We start from the raw sequence: 12,737 nt of genomic DNA, 5'->3' as shown, positions 1-12,737 counted from the left end.
AACTCAGATGGGTGGAGAGTTTCCCAGAAATGCTGAGTAATGGCCAGGGGACATGCTATGATCTGAGATAAATAACTTGCCAAAGGTAAAGTCCCACAGGAGTAGTTGATTTCAAGTGAAATACCCATATAACACTCCTAGATCCAGCCCTAGGGTTCAAATGGCACTGGGAGACCCATTGGCCCTCAAAGCATTCTAAACACTCATCAAAATCTCCTTCTCTTAGGATGTTTGTTTATCTCCAGAGGGGAAGAAAAGACTGATAAAACCATTTCTTATTAGGATGTTCAGGCCTGAATGTGAACCTCCGTCAATACTCCAGAGTCATGCACTCTTTGAAAGAGAACTGAAAAAAAGAGTAATTAGTCACCTCCCACAGAAAATCCCAAAGCAGAATTTCAGGCCATGTGTAATTAATCATATTTTCATCACCTATGTTACCACCTTCTCTTCACTCACAAGGCTAACCCTACAGCACTTCCCTGAACAAACAGTCCAATTCTACAAACATTTAAGTGTGGCAATGTGCAAAGATCTGTGACTCTAAACCAGCAGAATGCAGCACAGAAATTAAGAGCACTGGGCAAGAGTTAGAGCTTGGGTAAAATCCTGGCTTCACCCATTACTGGCTCTATGAGCTGTTTCTCAACCTCTACTTGAGTTTCAACTTACAAAATGCAACTGACAAATTTTTTTTTAATTAATTAATTAATTTATTTATTTTGGGCTGCGTTGGGTCTTCGTTGCTGCACGTGGGCTTTCTCTAGTTGTGGCAAGCGGGGGCTACTCTGTTGTGGTGCGTGTGCTTCTCATTGTGGTGGCTTCTCCTGTTGCAGAGCACGGGCTCTAGGTGTGTGGGCTTCAGTAGTTGTGGCTCGCGGGCTCTAGAGCGCAGGCTCAGCAGTTGTGGTGCATGGGTTTAGTTGCTGCACGACATGTGGGATCCTCCCGGACCAGGGATTGAACCCGTGTCCCCTGCATTGACAGGCGGATTCTCAACCACTGCACCACCAGGGAAGCCCACAACTGACAAATTTAATCCTTACATGGCTGCATTGGGTATTTCATAAGATAAAGGTTTTTGCACAGTGCCTGGCATGGGATGAGGGCTCAGTACATGTTACCTGCATGTGGTATAAAGTGGAACCCAAGTGCAATAAGTGTAAGAGTCTTAAAGCTCAGCTGATGATGACCTCATGAACCACTGAAGGCCTAGCTCCTGGCACAGAGTAGATAATAAATATTTGTTGAATGATAAAGTTATGAGTTTTTCCCTGCTTCATCTACATTTGACCACTGCCTCTTCCACAACAAGACAACTTCTAGAGATAGAGGAATGAGTATTATATAGGTGAGATTGGATGTGGTAATAGGGCTGGTCAAGACTAATGCTTAAAGCAAGAGCCCAGTTGGAAAATAGGAGCCAGGTGTAGCCAGATGTCTGGGAAGGTCACAACTAGGAACCAAGATGGGCTTGAGACTGAGGTGAGGGCCAAGTCCAAGGTACATGAATTCTGTGTACTGCTTTCTCTGAGGACTTGATATGCCAGTAATTCTAGCAAGCTGAACCCACCAAAGCTGAAACATAAAGGCTTCTCTCAAGTTTTGCCAGCAACTGTCTTGTGACTCATCCCAGGTAGGATATAAAAGATCATGTTCAGCAGACACTTATGCTTATAAATTTATTGCCTTCTACCTTATTTCCCCCTGATTTCCTTCTCCCTCTACCTCCAAGTTCTTCCTTCACAGATACGATGGGAACAGAGAGGGCTGGCTGGGATGCTCTATTTCCTTACATATTTGGACTTGAAGGTACAACCTGCATTATGAGCATCAGTAAAATCCGGAGTGTTTTCTCCTTGTTTCTGTGAAAACCTATTGCAAATTAAACACATTAGGTTTGTGTTTCAGGTAAATAAAACAAATGGTCTGCACCCAGGTAGGTGTAGACAGGTGGTGCGGGGCTGGCTAACTTATCACCTGTTAGTCCTGGGTCTAAAATTTCCTTTACTCTAGTCAACCTTTTTGATGCACTCTGTCCTGACTGACCTCTTCTTACCAGGGATTTTTCCATCAAAGGGGGCATTACTAGCCTTGGGTTTCAAAGCCTTCAGCTTTGAGGAGGAGGAGGAAGTATCATGTGGAAGTATGTTTTTCAGTCCTGTAGATCGTGGTTGAAGATTAAAAGGCCAACCTGAAATAGGTGTATTTTTCTTAAGAACTAAAATTGCTTGTTGGTGTTGGCAAGTGGCCTAGAACAAAAGGATGAAAGAATTTGTTCCTGGAAGCTTTCAAACCCGCAAAAAGTCAGCATTTGCTTTGCACACACATGCCTCTGGGGCTCTGTGGGCTCCTGCCCACAGTAGGCAAGCAGTTTGCTCTTTGGCAGCAGCAACTCAACATGCTTCAAAGGATTTCTTCGGTGCTGATTCCTTATTCAGTGTGAGTTCTCTGACCTATGGAGGTCTCACTATGACATCGGCATTAAGAACAGACAACAACACAGACGGCAGAGGAAAAAGACCCTGGCTTTTTTTCACACCCCATTGTTCAGCTTTTTTTGTTACTGCATTAGTGGTTTTTCTGCTTCTGTTTTGTGGCTCTCTAATTCTGTAGCTATTCTTTCTTCAGCTCTTTTAGTAAGCATTACTTAACACCTTCTCTTTCCTTCCAGTTCCTGACAACCACTAAATGTCCATTCTTGTTACCACTATTAGAAAGAGTATTTATGTCTATGCTAAAATTACATGACCTGGGAACACTACCTCAAACAAAACCAGCCTCTCAAAGATATTGGTTGGTAAGCTAATCCAAAACAAGGTTTCCGGGTGAAATGAACAACTGGCCTTCTCTTTGGGATTCTCTCTCTTAAACACCATGGTCCTTCTCTTGGAATAGAGAAGTGGTTGTCAACCAGGGGAGCAATTTTGCCCCCCAGGCAATATTTGATGATGTCTAGAGACACTTTTAGTCATCAGCTGGGAGAGGGCCATCCTACTGGCATCCAGTGGGTAGAGGCCAGAGATACTTCTACAATACACAAAATTATCTGACCTAAAATGTCAATGGTAACGTTGGAAATCCTGGGGTAGAGGAAGTGGGGGTGTTTACCCAGGGAAAGAAAAAATTTAAAAGAGTCCTAGATCCTATATGCAAATGTTTTTCTCTTCTTCATAGTAACTTTGTTTATTTCATAGATGTGATGGCCTCTCAAAATTCTTAAATGATACTGAATATATATCTTTAAAAATATTATCTTTTCCTAAAATTATGTATTTCACCAGTATTTGGTTCACCTGTTTTTTCTTTTGTTTTGTTTTATCTTGGCCACACTGCACAGCATGCAGGATCTTGGTTCCCAGACCAGGGTTTGAATCCATGCCCCCTGCAGTGGAAGCATGCAGTCCTAACCACTGGACTGCCAGGAAATTCCCTGATTCACCTGTTTTTGATGTCCCCCATGCTGCTTTTTTTTCAAAAGCTGAGTGATTCTAGGTTGTCTGTTTATATCTATAAACAAGGGTCTACATCAGCAGTCTCAACTCTGGCTGCACATAAGATGAGTAGACCCCAGTCTCTAGGGGTGGAGCCTGGGCATCTGCAGTTTTCTTAGATTTCCTAAGTGATTTAGAGACACAATAAGGGTCTCAATGTCCCAGTATCAGGAGTTGGAATGGTTTTCCCTGGTAGAAATGAAGCTCTCTGCCCCTACTATACTTCCTTAGGTGAATATAGATTTTGACTTCAGAATACTTGAGAAGAGTTGCCAAGGAAGAGGAGGTTGAGATTGGGATAAAAGCTGCTGTCATGGAGTAGTCTTCAAGGCAGAAAAAGAAACCCACATCAGTGTCGTGGGTGGGTGCAGCTAACACACACACATGGGCTCACAGAATGGGTGCTGAGGCTCAGGATGGTAAGGGAAGCATAAGAACAATAGAAATATTGGACCAAGAGCCTGATATAGAGAAGATCCAACTTTGTCAATTCGCTTTCTCTTCTCAAGGGCCAACCTCTGCTCACTGCACCCACTTTTTAATGGAACCAGCAGTTGAGCTCTGCCTACCTAGCCTGGATTTCCTTGGTTGGATGGGAAGGGTTGGACTTCTTTCTGAAGAAGTATATTTATAGCCTACATCTACATTTGGAAATCAGCACACACTGTTAGTTGTCCTTGAGGCACATCACCACAGTCTTCCACAGTATTCTCAACAGCAAGCTGGGAAGTCAGCAAGGTCTCAAATGTGGAGAGGGAAATGTGGGTTCTCTACACTGCATAATGAGTCAGGCAGCCTACGTGTGAAATGGTTATATCAAGATCCTCTTGATGCCTTCATTTCTTTCTCACATTAACCCAGATCTGTGAGATTTCTGCATGACCACCACTTGTACCTCTAGGTTATAAGGCTCCTCACGTTCTCTGCTTCATCTTCTTCTCTATGGGCAATCGTAGACAAGTGACCATAGTCTTGATTTCTATTGGTGTTAGGTAAGGCTAGCTAACTTTAGAGACCCCACTCAGGCTAGATCAGGAAGGCTCACACTAGGAAGTTGTCACCATGTTCTGTGTTTTTCTTGCATTAACGTTAAGAGAAGCCTTCTCCATTCTCTTAGAAGTGTCAAGGTGCAGCAGGAGAAGAAAGCAGATCAGTGGTACCTAACTCAGGACTGGTCCATGGGAAGGTAGAGCTTGCACATGAGGCAGCAGTAAAGTCAAGGTGAATAGTCTTATTTAGCTATACTGATACTCCTGTGAGAGACCCTAGGAATCCAAAACAGCAGTGAAGAAACCCACTTCAATGAGAATGGGGGACAAAAAAATACCAGTTTATCCCAGATATATGTACGAATTTTGCTTTTATTACATTGTGTGGATACCTGACTCCCCTAAAAACCATCTTACCCTAGACTTCATTCACTACATATTAATTGAGCAGCTACTATGTCCCAGGACATTTCTGAGCACTGAGGATACAACAATGAACAAATCAGAACAATTCCCTGGTCTCAAGGAACTTGTATTCTAGAGCTGCATTGTCCAATAAAGTAGCAAGTGACACAAGGGCCATTTAAATTTAAATTAATTATAATCAAGTCAAATTTAAATTTTAGTTTTTCAGTCATACTAACCATATTTTAAGTGTCCAACAGCTACATGTGGCTTGCGCCTACCACACTGTACAGAACATAGAACGTTGCCATCATTGCAGAAAGTTCTATTGGACATCACGATCTAGAGAAGCTTACAATCTAGAGAAATCTCTATCTTTAGTCTCCCACTTTGGTTAAAATGCTGAATAAGCCCATTACATAAATAGTTCTTTTAGAAGCTCAGCACCACAGCCATTATCAGACCTTTGAGTAGTTCTTTGTAGGAATGGGTCACCGAAAAAATAGGTTTTTATGGGTATAATTGTTAATCAATTAGGTAGGCACTAATTAAGTGTTTTCAAATACAAACTCACTCAATCCACACAAAAGCCCAATGAGGTAGGTGCTATTATTTTTTTTTATTTAAAAGATGGGGAAATTAAGACAAGGAGAGATTAAGTAATTTGCCCAAGATTTGAGCTAATATTAGTCAAAATTTTTTAAATGGTTTTACAAGCAACCCTCTAATCTGAATGACATAACACAGTGAAAACTTTATTCCTGTCTGAAGTTACAGGCCAACTGTATATTTGGTGAAGACCATTGTGCAGAGATTCAGAGCCCCAGTCTCCTTCTATGTGGTGGCTTGGCCAACTCTTAGGTTCTCTGAACCCTGTTGTGGATTCTGCATCTAAGCAGAAGACAAAGTAAGAGCTTAAAGCAGGGTTTCCTAACCTCAGCTTTATTGATATTTGGGGCTGGATCATTCTTTGTTTGCTACCTTGTGCGTTGTAAGATGCTTAGTAGTATCCCTGGCCTCTACCACTAGATGCCAGTAGCAGTCTCCAGTTGTGACAGCCAAAATGTCTCCATATTTACCCAAAGTTCCTGGGGTGGAGTGGGGACGCAAAATCACCCACCAGTTGAGAACACTGGCTTAAAGGATCACTCCAGAGGTTTTAGAGAATATGGAAGTGGTCATATTCCTTTCACCTAAATTCTGTTGGCCAGAACTTAGCACATGGCCATACCTATCTGGGAGAGATGGCTGGAAAATGTTCCCAGGAAGAAGAGGAGGTCTTGGAAGACCAGGTGAGCAATGTGGAATCTGCCTGAAGAATACAGACCCCAGAAAACACACAAAAAACTTCAGAGAAACTTGCAGATATTGGCAAAGCATTCTAGACAGTATTGGAGATAAAACCACACCATTATCACACATTTTTTTCATGGCAAACCTCATCGCCCTATATAGGTCTCCCAGAATAAAAAGCTAATGCAATAAAGTAGTAGATGTCATATTCCCTAGGTGAATATATTCATTAGGTAACACCAAAAAGCAATCAACATTTTGCAATGACCCATGAAAAAGTTGAGCACATGCAGGGTGGGAATGAGTCTGGGATGATGGGAAAGTTCCATGAAGCTGTCTACCCCTAATTATATTCCAGAGAGATGAGCATCTGCAATATGTATGGGGAGACAGAAGGAAGACAGAAATGCATTTTTAGAAGATGGAGAAGTGGAGAATCTTTGGATAAATGTCGCAAGTATTGGAACTTCAGAAACAGGGAGAGGTGGTGGGAGAAAGCTGTCATTCATTTACTACTGACCGTTTCAAATAATATCTTGGCTTAGTGTGAAGACATGTTGCAAAATTGATTACCAAATGACAGTATCTGGAATCCCACCCGAGGCACTAGTATTTTTGTATTGTGAAGCAGGTTAGTTCACACCTACTCTATAGAGAAAAAATGCATACCTTTTGTAAGGATCATCTAAATTGCAGTTGGCTCCTGTTGGTGCATGGAAAACGTTTAAATATCCCTTAATTTTCTCTGCTTTATGACAGCCAAATGAAGTCAAAATGCTTCTTGAGTTTTTTATTACATGGTTTGAGGGAAATTATTTCTAAGCTGCCTAGTTTGTACATTTTTCTCCTTACTATGTAATCAAATTGAAAAGAACTAGAAACTCTCAAGTGTCTACCAACTGGCAACAAACCAGACTCAGAAGCCAAGGCTAGCTCCCCAGCCACACTTAGCTCCAACCTACCCAACCCCTGCCCTAAGGAAAAGATGGCCACATTACATCTCTGTGGTAATAAAAATCAATCAAATCCAGCCTAAGTCACTGGGTTGAAGAAAAATAATGTATCTAATAAATTCATATAAAGGCCTATATCTTATTAAAGTTATTGATAGCCTTGTCTTACTAAAATTAATAATTACATTTTATTCATTTTATCAAATGTTTCTATTTCTTTGTGAAAAAACTGTTTGAAGAGTATACCAAATTAAAATTGAAGAGTATACCAAATTAAAAAGAGAGAGAGAAAAAGGATGGGGAAAGAGAAGGAAAAGGGAAAATACGATATTTTGAGCAGTAGATAAGTCACAGTGAGAGGAGGACTCATTTGCAGTCTTACACAACAGACCTCTTTAGTTGCATTTTCTAGAGAGTGGAAATCAGGTCAGACAGAGTTATAAAATAACACCAGATGATAACCAGAGGCAATGACTAGGTGTTTTTAATAAGAAGCAAATTAGGAACCATAGCTAATAAATACACACACATATACATACATTAACTCACCAAATATTTATCATGAAATGCTATAGACAAAACACTGTTAGATTGGCAAGTGAGGGATGGAAAAGGTGAGAAAAACATAATACCTCTCCTCAACAAACTTGAAATGTAGTGGGGATGTCAGATAAGTATACAAGTGAAGGAAATACAAAAGAGAAGAGAAGAGGAGGGGAGGGGAGAGGAGTGGAGGGGAAGGGAAGGGAGGGAAGAGAAAACAGGTGGAGAAAAAGATACTGAAGGACTGAAATTTCCTGACTGAGTGAAGAAATGTGGTATAGCTGAGATCTGAAGAAGCAGTGTTTTAAAGCAAAATTAAGAATGTCTCCACTCTCTGGGCAAGATCATACTTTGGATTATGATGAAATGGAAATTCAGGGTACTAAGAGAGGAGAACCATAAGGTTTTACGTGCTTTTATGACCCATCAAATGCAGTGCCAAGCCATCCCCGGTGATTACTCACAAGGCTTTCTGCCCTCTACCTGAAAGCAGGCTTCTTCATTTCTACAAAGGCTCTGGGCCCCTGGCCTTGCCTGGCTTCCTTGGCCACCTGAGGCAGAGGCAAAAGAGGGCGGGCCTTGCGTAGCATGATGCTATCCAATAACTACTCTCCTGTCTAATTTGGAATACCATGAGCAGGTTTCTCTTTCCTCTTTCAGAGATACAAAAAGCAAGCAAGCAGAGTTTATAAGCCAAAAAGACCTTTTAATAGGGAATTTGCCAATATTACACGTTCTGTCCTTGGTGCAATATGTAGCCCGACTCTCAGACACCTACAGTGTAATGGTTAAAAGAATGGATTTGGGAGTTAGATAGTCTGTGTATAAATTTCGGTTCTACCACCTATCACTGTGTGATCTTGGACAAGTTTATTAACTTATCGTCAGATTCTTCACCTATAAAGGTGAGGTAATTGTAGTACCTACTTCACAGGGTCATTATGAGAATTAAAAGAAGTAAATAAATAAACTAGGAGTTTGGGATTAAAATATACATACTACTATATATAAATCACATAACCAATAAGGACCTACTGTATAGCGCAGGGAACTATACTCAATATCTTGTAATAACCTGTAATGGAAGAGAAATTTAAAAAAAAGAATATATGTATATATGTACGTAAGTATATATATATATATCTGAATTACTTTGCTGTACACCTGAATCCAACACATTGTAAATCAACTATATTTCAATAAAATTTAAAAAAAAATTTTTAATTAAAATTAAGAAGTAAATAGATGCAAATAATCTATAATGATACCAGGCCCACAATAAGAATTCAATAAATGCTGCTCATTAAAAACATTGCTTTAGAAAAATAGCTAAAAATAATAACATGTTAATTCCTAATGCTTCCCATGAGAAGAAAAAATTATGGGTGTCAGGGCATCTCATGTCCCATGGAGGAATCTTCCTGAGTCAATAATGGCCCATAGGCAAACACTGAGTCAATAGTAGCCCATAGACCCAGGAATACAGTCCTGTTTTCTCTAGAAGGCTGGCATCATAACCCCAGATTCTTTCTCTCCAACAAAATATCTTATACATCACCATCAGAGGAAGACAGTGGCCCTAAGCTTGGATGCTACTATTTCTCTGGCTACTCCCAACATGTTATCCCTGATTTTCATTATCCAAAAGAGTGACAATTTATCCCAGATTTGTGTCATAGAAAGTTGATGAGCATTCTTCCCTTTGCATCTTTATGCAGGTTATTGATAAAATATCAGACAGGATTTGGTCACAGACAGACGTGGATTTCTCTACAAGTGTTATTCAGTCCTTCATGCTCTGCAGAGATGCTATTACTTCCCTTCTATCAAAGCTCCCTCTCTCTCTCTCTCTCTTTCTCCTCCCTCTTCTATATAATTTGAACCCATTAGTTCATGACATGTTATCTTATTAGTCTGTCCAAGTTTTTTTTTAATCACCATATCCCAACCTCCCCACAAAAGCAATTGCTCTCACATGTTTAATGGATTTGTGTGTGTGTGTGTGTGTGTGTGTTGGTAAGTGTACTTTTGAAACGTGTATGATGTTTTTCACGTTCATGTATTATTTGAATACATGATTGATATTGTGTTATCTATCCCATCCTATTTCTTTTTTTTTTTTTCACTCAGTACATCTTTTTTAGTTCTATACAGTTTGTTATACCTACGTCCAGTCTGCTGTTTCTAACAACTGTATGATGCTCCGTGGTATTCATCCACCACATTTTGATTATCTCCTTTCCTCCAATGGACACCTTGGTTGCCTCCAATTCCCTACCACCACCAAAACAGCTGCAATAAAGCCTTATGGACCTGTGTAAGACTCTCTGAGATGTATATCCAAAATCCAAATCGCTGGCTTCTCAAAAAACATATAATAAATCTAAGCGCTGTCACTTTGCTTTCCAGCATGATTGCACCAGCTGGAGTAGTCTTAGTTATCACACTCTATGGTACACATCACAGTCATAAGCCCCGTCCCTCTATGTCATCAAATCATGTTCATGAAATCACATTACCACTTAGTACTAAATGTTCTATTGGTTTGTACCCATTCTTTATGCACTGGGGTACAGAGTAAGTCAGGGCCATAAATTTATTGATTCTCTTCCCTGATGTTTTCTTGTTAGAATAACTGAACAATTTGTTATGGTTTTTCCAACGTCCTACCAGTTAATCACCAAACTTCTACATCTTTATCTATACGTTTTTTTTCTCATTCTCATTCATATTTTAGGTTAAACCCTTTTGAACAGGTTAGGAATTCTCCAGTCAAACACAGTTTTCCTATTCTCATGGGTTAGACTTCATCCCTTGCCAAGGCTCAGATGTTCTGGCATGAAAAGACATGGTCTAAAACACTTTAAAACCATTTCTGTGGCCAATGGTTCACTTCCCCAATGCCTTTTTCTCTTCCAAATGCTTCAATCTGCAGCCTGGACTTCAAAGTCACCAGCAATACATTCCAGATTTCTTTGGCTGTTGTATTATTCATTCCCATAAGATCAGCAAAACAGCCAAATAGTTGGTGAGTTTGAGGAGAGAGTCAATTGCTGCTACTTTTTCAGAAGATTCGGTCACCCCTTCCTGAGTCACTTTCTCTATACATTAACTTCTTGATATTGACTTCAATTCCATTTGATCGCTTGGGATAAGTTTTCCTCCTGACTTCTCCCTTGGATTACTTTCTTCATCCTGTAGAAATGTATGATGTTTCCCAATTACAACTGTCACATAACTCAGGATTTTAAAAACATAGTTTGTTTCATAACTTTACATGAATCTTGTGATTCCAAATCCCCATTTGTGATGATGGCAGAAAACTAATTCAGTCACTTTCAGATACTTACTCTTATCCAGTCAAATTCAAAATTATTATCTCACGACCGGTCCAGTTTACACAACTGCTTCTTTCTCTTCTTCTCCAAGCCAGTTTGGGGTTAACTGCCCTGGAGAGAAGAAAGGGGAGTGCCTCACTTTCTCATATCTGTCCTGCACTGTCTCTCTGCAGTTTCTCAAGTCTCAAATAGTCTGGTCCCGGACTCAGCACCTGACATTGACTAGCAGGTGAAAATTGGCTGGCTGTGACAGCCATTTTCTTTCCAAGAAGATTTTTGGCTTCACCTGATCCCAGACAGCTATTTCTGTCTCTTCCCCCAGGTAGAAGTCAGAGAGCATCCTCAGGTGTCTCTCTGTCCCATTGGTTGCCCAGGCAGCCTTTTAGAGTTGATAAACAAATAAACGCCACCAACTAACATCAAAGGCTTTCTGAAGCCACTAGGAAATTACAAAGTCCCCCAACTGCCAACCTTGGAGGGAAAGTGGGAGTGGCAAGTTGGGGAACCTTTGCTCCCTTTGAGCCTAGATACCCTGCTTCCACGTGGCCTGCAGTTCTAGGGCTGTGCTCAGCAAAATTCATCCAAGGTGTGTTATTCCCTATCTACTGCTTGTTGCAGAGAGACCTGTCCAGTAATCACCCCCGCCCCCACCCGAAACACACACACACACACACACACACACACACACACACACACACATAATCACCACCACCACCACCACCACCACCAACTCCCCTCTCTGTTTTACATTTTAAAGCACGTTTTCTTTGGCCTTCTCCTGAAGCTTGGCAGCATCTCCTTCCAGGGCAGGAGATGGAGGAGGAGCAGGTTCTGATTCCAAACAAAAGCAATAAAACCTCATCTCTCTTAAAAGTTTGAAGAAATGTCCAGACTTTTAATAATTTAATCCAAATAATTTGAATTAATTCTTTTTACTGAACTTGTCATTTTCCTATTTGATATAGATTTTAAATATCTTTGTTTATATTAACATGCACTCCTATGCACTGAAGGAGGCATTTATGGGGTTTTAAAAATTCATTTGTTATGAAGTCCAGTACTTCCCCTTATTAGGAAAATTTGTAAAAGACTTTTAAATGGGCAGAAATTCCTAGGTGTTTCTATTTGTTTTCTCTTACTATTGTAATAAATCACCCCAAACCTAGTGGATTAAAACAACACAAATTTATCATCTTATACTTCTGGAGGTCAGATGTCAGAAATGGGTCTTACTGGGGGGCTTCCCTGTGGCGCAGTGGTTAAGAATCCACCTGCCAATGCAGGGGACACCGGATCGAGCCTACTGAGCCTGCGCTCTAGAGCTCACAAGCCACAACTACTGAAGCCCACGCGCCTAGAGCCCGTGCTCCACAACAAGAGAAGCCACTGCAATGAGAAGCCCACACACCACAACGAAGAGTAGCCCCCGCTCGCTGCCACTAGAGAAAGCCCACGCACAGCAACGAAGACCCAACGCAGCCAAAAATAAATAAATGAACTAAATTTTTTTTTTAATTAAAAAAAAAAGAAAAAAGAAATGGGTGTTACTGGGCCAAAATCACGGTGTCAGCAGGGCTGGGGCATCCAGAGGAGAATCTGCCTTTTCCAGCTTCTGGAGGCCACAGCATTTCTTGGCCTGTAGACTCTTCCTCCCTCTTCAAAGCCAGCAGCCTAGTATCTTCAAATCTCTGACTATGACCTCTTCCTCTCCTCCCTTTTCCA

Source organism: Balaenoptera physalus, assembly GCF_965194825.1.
Source record: "Balaenoptera physalus genome assembly, chromosome: 4".
In the NCBI taxonomy this organism is placed as follows: domain Eukaryota; kingdom Metazoa; phylum Chordata; class Mammalia; order Artiodactyla; family Balaenopteridae; genus Balaenoptera; species Balaenoptera physalus.
The sequence above is the reverse complement of the archived record's forward strand: the minus strand, read 5'-3'. Positions refer to the sequence as shown.